This window comes from Phalangium opilio, unplaced genomic scaffold (assembly GCF_054372755.1).
Source record: "Phalangium opilio isolate 3A_F unplaced genomic scaffold, DU_Popi_V2 ptg000090l_1, whole genome shotgun sequence".
In the NCBI taxonomy this organism is placed as follows: Eukaryota; Metazoa; Arthropoda; class Arachnida; order Opiliones; family Phalangiidae; genus Phalangium; species Phalangium opilio.
The window spans coordinates 1,445,336-1,456,462 of record NW_028324195.1 but is presented as its reverse complement, the minus strand read 5'-3'; the positions used below and the strand labels follow the sequence as shown (position 1 = coordinate 1,456,462).

Below are 11,127 nucleotides of genomic sequence, written 5' to 3'. Positions count from 1 at the left end.
CACAAAGACGCGAAAAAGTAAGAGATAAGTGTAGAAAATTAATTGTTTGAAGTAATAGATATTCAAATTTTCATTTTTGAAGACGTGATTATAAAACATCAATTATTTGAAAAAATTTCTTCTCTTAGTTTTTTTCACCAAAATTTCAGAGAAACTACCTTGATACTACTGTTTATTTTCGAGAAACATTTGCTTCGAGGAAGTTCAAATACTCGGATATCTGAAAAATAGAGCTAGAAGTATTTATTTTTATATTTCAAAATTGAAAATATTGCGAACCGAAAATTACATTCGCCCTTTGACTGTGATGTAGTTATTAGACTCAAAAAGATCTGTAGCTTTGAGAGATATACAACACGTCAATTTTTGAAACCTCGAAAACTTTTAAACGAACACGTTTTGTTAAGTTTTCATAGCTTGTTTTATTTTGTCTGCTAACAACAATTTTCTGCCCATTTTATTCTCCTTATAGGCCCGAATACTCAAACTAACTCTAAATTTTAAAAAGAAAATAAAGTGCATACGTTTTCTATTTTTAAAATGATGCACATGTTTAAGGATAAAATATTTTACTTAAGGAATTTTGGTGAAAAAAACTAAGATAAGAAATTTTTTCAAATAATTGATGTTTTATATTCACGTCTTCAAAAATGAAAATTTGAATATCTATTACTTCAAACAATTAATTTTCTACACTTATCTCTTACTTTTTCGCGTCTTTTGTGTACAAAGACAGTTTTGATTAATCAAGATTGGGATGATGATCAAGACCCACGTACGTTGGAGGAAGCACTTGCCAGCCCTAACAAAGAGGAATGGATAAAAGCTATGGAAGAAGAGCTGAAAGCGCTTGATGAAATGGAAACTTGGACTCTAATGAAGTTACTACTAAACAAGAAACCAGTGGGTTGCAAATGGATTTTTAAAACCAAGAGAGATGCGACTGGCACTATCATCAAGCACAAAGCAAGACTCGTTGCTCAAGGGTTTTCCCAAGTATTCGGAACGGATTACGATGAAGTTTTTGCACCCGTTGGGAAACACGCAACATTGAGAACGGTACTAACCATTGCAGGACACAAAAACATGAAAGTTCGACACTTCGATATGAAAACGGCGTTATTAAACGGTGAACTTAATGAGGAAGTTTTTATGAAGCAGCCACCGGGGTTTGAAGCCGAAGATGCAGCGCACGACGTCTGCAAATTACACCGAAGCATATACGGATTGAAGCAAGCTGCGCGTGTGTGGAACGAAAGACTTAATGAGGTTCTTGAAGCAAATAGTTTTCAGAGAGGGCAAGCAGACAAATGTCTGTACGCGAAGAACATCGCGGGAAAATGGTTTACGTATTTATATACGTGGGTGATATCGTTATTGTCGGAAATGATGAGTTTATGGGAAGCGTGTTTAACCTCCTTGTACAACTGGCGGATGATGTTGATGTCGCACTGGTGCATTACGTCGAATCACCGTGCCTCTTTCAAGGAATCGGGTTATTGCGGCTCCTTGAATCTAGTTCGGCCGTCTACCGCCGCGAGCGTCTCACGTTTTGGAGGGAAAATTCAGAAACCGCTACTAGAGGGCCAACCGATCTTGGGTTATCAAGAATATTCACTTTCGCCGAGTGAAGAATTTGGTTAGCTCAGTACTTCTGGTCTCATCTCACTTCTGACATTATTCATTACCAGTTATGCGAAGGTCACACTTTACTCCGACCCCCCTTCCTCTATTTTCTCAATATAAAATTTTTTAAAAGCACCAGTGGTTCAAGTGCATGGGTCATCTGAGCCGTCGCAACACACTCAGCCAATAATACCATATAGTTCGAAACCTTTTCACATTAGTGACTCTCCGCCAACCTTAATAACCTAAAACTATAAAACATTCGTGTACATGAATGATTATGGTTGTGGCTTGTCACTCGCTAGCGCCTGAAGGACCGATCACTCAGTGTAATTTGTGTACATTTGTAAGTGAGTAGACCATTTTAGAAATTACATACAGAGATCTAAAACACAAGGGTGATGCCGCCATTGGGGTCTTCTCTCTCTCTCTCTCTCGCCTAGAAGCATCGCTATAGGCAGAGCGAGTTGACTAGCCTCCTGCCTCTTGTGAACTTTGGCACGGTCTGGCGGTGACCCTCGGTGCGATGGAGAATACCCCAATGGTGGCCTCGCCCCTGTGTGTTTTCCGAAATGGTCTTTAAGCGTGCTAAAATGATTACGCGTAATACGTAACCGGTGTACAAGTAGCGCCAACAATGTAGAAAGGGGTGGTGACGTTTCAAATGAAGACTGAGTTATGACCAAGAAATTCTAAAGCACGGAGAGGGAAATTGCAGTGCAATCTTTTCTTCATAGAGGCGACAATAGAAATGTAGCATTTCGATTAAATTTTTACATTTTTCTTCCGAATTATGTCAAAGTTTGCTTGCTCTTTTTAGAAAGTCAATAGAATATTTCAAATATTCTATGTTGATACCTCAACACGTACTCCCTTCAAAATAATTAATTTCATGATGAAATGTTTTCGGAAAATGTAATTGTTCTTGAAAAAGCGTAGATATGTAATTTTTTCAATTAATTTAGAAGGAATGGATCGATTAACAGTAAAATCATTTGATTGAATTTAATATTGATTAAGGATTAAATGGATAAAAATAACTAAAACAATTGCAATATCTGAAACTTCAGTCAAATGATATACCTTACACATATCGTTTGTTTTTTCGGCCTTGGTCCAAACCAAGACGTTTTTTATAATCATGAATAATCGTTAAAGCATAACTTTACAATAGAACCCAAAATTCCAGCAGTTCAACGATAAGCAGAGATAGCAGACGATACGATATCATGATAATATTCTCGTTACCATGGAAACGCGGTACTCGCAGCCAGTCTGGGAAATAAGTATATTTTTTAAACTAGTCCTTGGGACCAGGGAACCCCCCTAGTCCCCGAAATAATTAACTGGTCTCCGGACTGGTCCCAGCCTTTGTTCTCCTATAGATTTGCAATTAATAAAACGACGTGCTAGAGATGCTACGTTTAACCAAAAAAACTCGACCTTGGTAGTATGTCTAGACAGCCGAGAGCGTTAACGCGTCAATCCTCGGAGTGAAAGCACCGTGATTGTAGTCCGGGATCTAAACCCGGTCGAGGACGAAAATAGTTTCATAAATAAATAAAATTCGTTCACGTTGCAGAGCCTAGTGACCCATATGTGGTTCTGAGTATTACTGGAAAATTTCTGATTTACGCACGCGAAAAAAGGGGTAAAGGGGGGATAAAGGTGAAAATAAAGACTCCCAGCCAGCAGCAGTCAGAACAATGCTTTTGGGGTCTAAAGACCGCAAAAGCAAAAACGTACCTCTAGGGTGAACGCCCCAAATATATCAGAACTAACATCGGTCATATACGGACACGCTGTTAACGTTGTAAAATGATCGTATTGCACTGGAAGCGATGTACTGTTCAAACGTTTGTATTCGTACTGTGAAAAATCAATCTCTTCTTCCTAAAAAAGTTAAATACATAGATAACTTAGATATTCTACAGGGCCGGTAGGCCCTTGTAGATATGACTTGATACCGTTTTGTAACGTTAAAGTAATATTCACCCGCTTTTGCTAATTTCCTATGGAGATTAATATGGGTTTTTCGTGATTTTTCCCCACCGATAACTTAAAAACTACAGCGAAGATACTTTTCGGAATTATCTTAAATTAACAATTAAGTATTCAGGGTGTGCTATCGGCCATCTTGATCAAAACAATTAAGTCTAAGTATGTTAATTTTACTTAATTACAGAAGTACGGCTTTGACCATCGTGATTGGACATAATAATTAGCAAGATCTCTTGGAAAACTCAGTGTCACTACGTATCTGTAGTGTGGTGGTTATCACGTCCGCTTCACACGCGGAAGGTCTCAGGTTCGAGCCCTGGTAGAGACATGTTTTGACCATCGTGATTGGGCAAAAGAATTAGCTAGATCTCTTGGAAAACTCAGTATTACCACGTATCTATGGTGTAGTGGTTATCACGTCCGCTTCACACGCGGAAAGTCCCAGGTTTGAGCCCAGGTAGATACATGTTTTAACCATCTTGATTGGACATAATAATTAGTTAGATCTCTTGGAAAACTTAGACTTACCACGTGTCTGTGGTGTAGTGGTTATAATATATATTTAACAATTATTTCACTTCACTTGGTTTAATAAGGTGACATAGGTAGCGTACTTTTTCCCTAATTTTAAAACCATTAAACTAAGTAATATTAGAAGTTCAATAGATTGTCTAAAAAAGATGTTAAAAGCCACTGTAAATGGTGCTTAAATGCTTAATATTTCCTTAATACTTGTAAATAATATTAGTAAATGGCGTGAATTGATCATAGAAATGGGGTTAAAGTACACCCTAAATGATGTCTTTTATGGCACTGGAAAAAACAGCATATATGGTGTTTGAATGCACCATTATATTTTAGAGTGCAAATGTATGATGGTAAAGCAAACATAATTATTCAAAATTTAGTTACATTAAGACTGAAGTGACAGATATTATATAAAAACGTCTTGGTTTGGACCAAGGCCGAAAAAACAAACGATATGTGTGAGGTTTATCAATTGACTGAAGTCCAGATATTGAAATTTTTTTCTAGTTCTTTTTATCCACTCAATCCTTAATCAATATTTAATTCAATCAACTGATTTTACTGTTAATCGATCAAGTCCCGCTAAATTAATTGAAAAAATTACATATCTACGCTTTTTCAAGAACAATTAATTTCATGATAAAATGTTTTCGAAAATGTAATTGTTCTTGAAAAAGCGTAGATATGTAATTTTTTAAATTAATTTAGAGGGACTAGATCGATTAACAGTAAAATCAGTTGATTGAATTAAATATTGATTAAGGATTGAGTGGATAAAAAGAACTAGAAAAAATTTTCAATATCTGGACTTCAGTCAATTGATAAACCTCACACATATCGTTTGTTTTTTCGGCCTTGGTCCAAACCAAGACGTTTTTATATAATAGATTTATTTGTATTCAAACTTTGCTTACATCAAAAAAGAGATGATTTTTGAATTCGTCAAACCTACAAAGAAACACCGAATTAAATATTGAAAACTACTCCTTTATAGTAAGATATTATTTCGAAATACGTGTGTGTATCGTTTTAGGTTAACTAGGCTAGTCTAAATTAGCTTAAAATGTTTTTCGGAAAAGGTAACCGAAAATTGACAACTTGGAAAAACTTTATTGACCGAGAAACGCAGTTTGCAAATCGGAGCACACGTGTTCATCATTTTCTTCCAGGTTTTCACTGACCCGTTTCAACCCTGCAGTTTCAGGGTGCACGTTTCAAAATGTCGGTCTTCTCATTGCGTCACTAAAAATAGCACGTTTATACTCACATCGAATGTGTTTTCAGATGGTCGTAAAGCATACCGCCATCCATTTCTTTTGCCTTAAAAAAAAACAAAAAAAAACATTAAAACTTAATCACAATTGACACATGATACGCAATCATTCACCCGCAATGTGCCAAAGTATTTAAGAAACTAGCGTAATGGCGAATTTTTAATCATAGGAATTATTTTATAAACTAACTGATCCGAATTCAGAATATAAGATTTAATTTAATGAATTTTAAAAGGAACGATTTTTTTCAAATTCACAGCAAAGTTTTTAAAAATTTTTATAAAAATTTATTGTAACTCTACTAGTTTCAGCAAGGATACTAGATGTTTTAAGGGATATTCTAAGGAGAGGAAGCGTTACCGGCGTGTCATGCGCAATAGGCTCTACTGGATTTATAGTTTTAGCTCCATTAAATTAAATTAAAATTTAAATTAATTTAACCGTGAAATTGAAAACATTTGGCTTTACCAACGGCTTGGGTAGTTTTAATCTTATTTAAATAGCTTATTTAAAAGTTATTTCAGTTTTAATCCAGAAAAATGTATATTTTTTGGTTTAATTTCACGTTAATTATACTTAATTAAGTTGAAATTAACGTAGGATTGTGATTAGACAGTGTCCATTTAGGCCATAAAATGAGTTTCAATAAGAAATTAACCATAATTGCATTTTTGTGGAGTATTTGATTCTTATTCTACCCTGAACTTTAGAATTTCGCCCCTATTTATGTACTTTAAAGATAATTTAAATTAATTTAAGTGTAATTTATTAGGAGGTCTGAACGGCTTAGAGTGAGCCGAATGTTAAATACACATTTAAGTGATAGATATTATGTCCTTTGATGGAATTATTGTGGTTATGTAGTAATAGAAGTGACAGTTCAACCTTTCCAAATGCACTTGGCGTGTGTCACCAAATTTGTGATATTTATTTCCGGTTTTTCTCATTGGCTGATTGACCTTTGTTTAAAAAGTAATTTATTTATTGAAAATGTTAGCCCACGTCTCGACTGGGAAAGGTTTATTTTGGTTTCCCAACTTGTTAAACGCTGTCACCAATAATAAGTTTATTATTATTGAAATTGTTTTTAAAATTTTACCATTTATAGGTTATGAATATATGCATACGCTTACTATCAAGAGGTCAAATGCTTAAATTTGGAACCGTAGGTCTCAAAGACACCTAAGCAAAACTAACCTATTCCTTTCCTAACCCTAACCTGATCTTTAAAAAGAGCAATATTTGGAAAAGAAAGATGCTTATTGTTCAAAAACCTTAATGAATATGGCGTTATTGTTCAAGGACCTAATGAAATATAGCATTTTTTCGAAAAGGTCCGCTTTTATAATGCAATGACCTTATATTAATATCGATCTGTACACTGTAAAAAATAATGGTGCATTCTTACACCATATATGCTGTTTTTTTCGGTGCCAAAATTGACACCATTTTTATGATAAATTCACGCCATTTACAAATATTATTTGCAAGTATGAACGAAATATTAGGCATTTATGCACCATTTATAGTGCTTTTTAACATCTTTTTCAGGAAATCTTTTGAACTCTAATATTACTACTTAGTTTAATGGTGTTAAATGTAGGCAAAGTTACGCCACGTATATCACATTACTATACCAAATGAAGTGAAGGTGTTAAATATTTTTTCTATATTTAGCACCACGTTTAAGGTGTGAAACAAAGCCATTAATACACCATTTCAAGTCTCTGTTCACTCCATTTCAAAGCCCTATTTACTCCATTTCAAAGCCCTATTTAATCCATTTCAAAGCCCAATTTACACCATTTCAAAGCCTTATTCACACCATTTCAAAGCCCTATTTACTCCATTTCAAAGCGACTATTTACTACATTTCAAAGCGACTATTTACTACATTTCAAAGCCCTATTTACTCCATTTCCAAGCGGCTATTTTCTCCATTTCAAACCCCTGTTTATTCCATTTCCAAGCCCTATTTACTCCATTTCAAACCCCTATTTACTCCATTTCAAACCCCTATTTACTCCATTTCAAACCCCTATTTACTCCATTTCAAACCCCTATTTACTCCATTTCAATGCCCTATTTACTCCATTTCAATGCCCTATTTACTCCATTTCAATGCCCTATTTACTCCATTTCAAAGCCCTATTTACTCCATTTCAATGCCCTATTTACTCCATTTCAATGCCCTATTTACTCCATTTCAAAGCCCTATTTACTCTATTTAAAAGCCATATTTACTCCATTTAAAAGCCATATTTACACCGTTTCAAACCCATATTTACACCGTTTCAAACCCATATTTAGACCGTTTCAAACCCCTATTTTCTCCGTTTCAAACCCCTATTTTCTCCGTTTCAAACCCCTATTTACACCGTTTCTAACCCCTTTTTACAATTTCAAGCCCCCTTTTTACAATTTCAAGCCCCCTTTTTACAATTTCAAGCCCCTGTTCACCCCATTCCAAGTTGATTTTACTACGGCAATTAACTGATTGTCTTCCATTCGGCTGAAAAACCCCGCAATTTGGCGGATTTTGGATTCGGTATATTATGATTAAAAGTTCCCGATGGAAATACAGTAATTCTCGGGAACACGAAGACTCTACACCCGAGATAATCTGATTATCTAATGAAGATTGAGTGGTTAGGTTAAATGAGCAATAATTCCATGTATTCTTTTAAATATCAAGCAAAATTTAGAGTTTAGAAGAACGAAATATTTTCAAATCGAAGAAATGTACCTTGATAAAGCGATTAGCAAATTGTTATATTTAAGTCATATGCATTATGTAACAATGTAATGAAGTTTGAACATAGAATGAGTACCCAAAATCTATTTTCAAACGTAACATAGTTCCTCTAAAAAAACATTTCATTTTTAAACGCTGTCACCGATAAAATGTTTATTATCATTGAAAAAACAGTATTAAGATATTATTAACCGGTTAAAAAACTAACATCGCATTTCTTAAGTTACAGAGTTAATATAATCCGAGTAGATAAGAGTCGATTTCTTCAACACCCCTTCTCGACGATTATCGGATAATCCGGCTTTGGACATCAAGTGCTTTAGTTTTTCTTTTGTTAAAGGCTTGGTTAACATGTCGGCGGTCATTTCCTCGGTTGGACAATAGTTGATATCGATGATGTTGTTTTCTCTCATATCCTTGAGGAAGTGGTATCGGACGTCAATGTGTTTCGTCCTAGCGCTGATCCGTTCGGAAAGACTCATCTTGATGCATCCTTGATTGTCCTCAAATAAGTAGGTTGGCGTGGTAGCCGGGAATCCAACATCTTCGAGAAGCTGTCGTAGCCAAACGACTTCTTGGGCGGCATGAGCTGCTGCGACGTATTCGGCTTCTGTCGATGAGAGCGCGACAGTTGATTGTTTCCGACTTGACCATGCGATCGTTCCCTGTCCGAATTGGAATAGGTATCCGCTCGTTGATTTCCGGTCTTGATGATCACCGGCCCAATCTGCATCGACGTAGCCGACAAGTTCTGGTGTTTCCTTCAAAGCTGGGAAATGAAGTCGGACATCTTTTGTTCCCTTGAAATAACGCATTACTCGTCTGATGGCCGTCCAATCTCTATCTCTCGGCTTTGAGACTCTTTGGCATAGGTAGCTGATGCTAACTGCAATGTCTGGTCGTGAAACGGTGGCGATGTGTAGAAGTATTCCAATTGCTTCTCGATACCGGTTGTTGTTAGGTAGGATATCTTCGTCTCCAGACAATTTTGGATAAGAGGGATCCATAGGAGTTTTTGATATCTTCGCATCTTGCATGCCGAAGTCTTCGAGCATGAACGCTATTTTGGTTCCTTGATGGATTGTAAAACTTCCGTCAACTCCTCGCTCAATCTGGATACCGAGGTAATACGAGGTGTTTCCTAGGTCCTTTAGCTCGAAGTGCTTATTTAGTTTCTCGTACAGATTGTTGATGGTGGCTTCATTCTTGTTCAACACCAACAGATCATCTACGTATAGTAGGACATACGTCCAGGTACCGTCTTGTTCCACTTTCGAGTAAAGTCCTGGATCGGCTTTGCTACGATTGAATCCTTCATCAAGTAGAATTTGATTGGCTTTGACGTTCCAGGCCCTTGCAGATTGCTTCAATCCGTATAAGCTGCGCTTGAGTCTGCAGACCTTCTCTTCATTTCCAGGTTGGATGAAACCCGGAGGCTGTTCCATATACAGGTCCTGGACTATGTCTCCATGCAGGAATGCGGTTTTGACGTCATAGTGTTTTACCGGTAAGTTCTTGGCAGCGGCGATACTGAGTAGAAGTCGTACGGTCTCGTACTTCACGACAGGTGCAAACGTCTCGTCAAAATCTTCGCCAAACTTCTGAGAATAGCCTTTGGCGACTAATCGGGCTTTATATTTGCTGAGTGCTTCATTTTGATCATGTTTGGCTTTGAAAACCCAACAACAACGAATGGCCTTCCGATTTGGTGGTAGGTCTGTTAACTGCCAGGTTCCTCTTTCATGTAAAGATGATATTTCTTCTTTAGCAGCATCTGTCCAGTTCTTCCTTTCTCTCGGATTTAAGTCGGCGAGTTCCTCCCATGAGCTTGGTTCGCGAGGATATTGAACCGTTGCCTTGTACGTCAATCTCTTTGGTGGAATGCCCTTATTATCCCTTTCCGATCGTCTTGGAAGAATAGGAACTGATGGCATTTCTTCAGATTCTTGTTCTCCATCAGAGGCTGATTCTGATTGTTCCTTTTTCGGATGTGACGTGATCAAGGAGTCAGCTGAATTAGTCTCTTTTTCCCCTTCTGGCTTTGATATGATGCTTTCTTCAAAGGTGTTGTCTCTTGTTCCTTCGTCGAAAGTGAGAGAACGGCTGAAGTGAACTTTGGCAGTCTCAGGATTGAGAATACGATAGCCTTTCGTTGCTAAGCCATATCCGACCAGGACTCCTTTAAAAGCTTTGTCTCCGAATTTTACTCGTTTCTCCTTGGGAATGTACGAATAGGCTTTACTTCCGAATACACGGATGTGTCCAATACGTGGCTTTGAACCACTCCTAAGCTCATAAGGTGCTACGTCAAAGGCTCTTGTTGGCAGACGATTTTGAAGATAGGCGGCGGTCGTGACAGCTTCACCCCAGTAACGGTTCTCGAGTTGTGCGTCTAACAGCATGCATTTGGCCATTTCCGTCAAAGATTGATTCTTGCGTTCCGCAACTCCGTTCTGTTGTGGATTATACGGTACGGTCAACTGGTGTTCGATGCCAAGATCCTTGAGATAATCTTCAATTTCATGGCTGATATATTCTCCACCATTGTCTGATCGAAGAGCTTTCGGGTATCTTCCGAATTTGGTCCTTACGGATGCAATGAAATCCTTGAATGCAGTTAGAACGGAGTTCTTGGTCTTCATCAGATAGAGCTGTGTAAATCTTGAGTAGTCAACGATGAATGTTAGTATGTATCGATTACCGCCAGGTGTCACTGTCGGCATTGGCCCGCATACGTCCGTATGGATTAGTTCCATAGGCTCCTTGGTCTTCGATGTAGATGTTGGGAATGGTTTAGCTGTCATCTTTCCCTTTAGACAACATTCGCAAATAAGCTTCCGTTGACATTCGGATATCTTGATACCATCGGCAAGATTCTTCGATGAAAGAGACTTCACGGCATCTATGTCCCGATGCCCTAGCCGTCTATGCCAGAGGTGAATG

At 37.3% G+C, this 11,127-nt stretch overlaps 1 non-coding gene across 1 annotated transcript; it reads left to right on the top strand.

Annotated features, from left to right (window-relative positions):
- Positions 1-4,020: 4,020 nt before the first annotated feature.
- On the top strand, positions 4,021-4,093 carry TRNAV-CAC (transfer RNA valine (anticodon CAC)). The gene has a single exon. It is a non-coding gene; the product is annotated as a tRNA-Val (tRNA).
- The last annotated feature ends 7,034 nt before the right edge of the window (positions 4,094-11,127 follow it).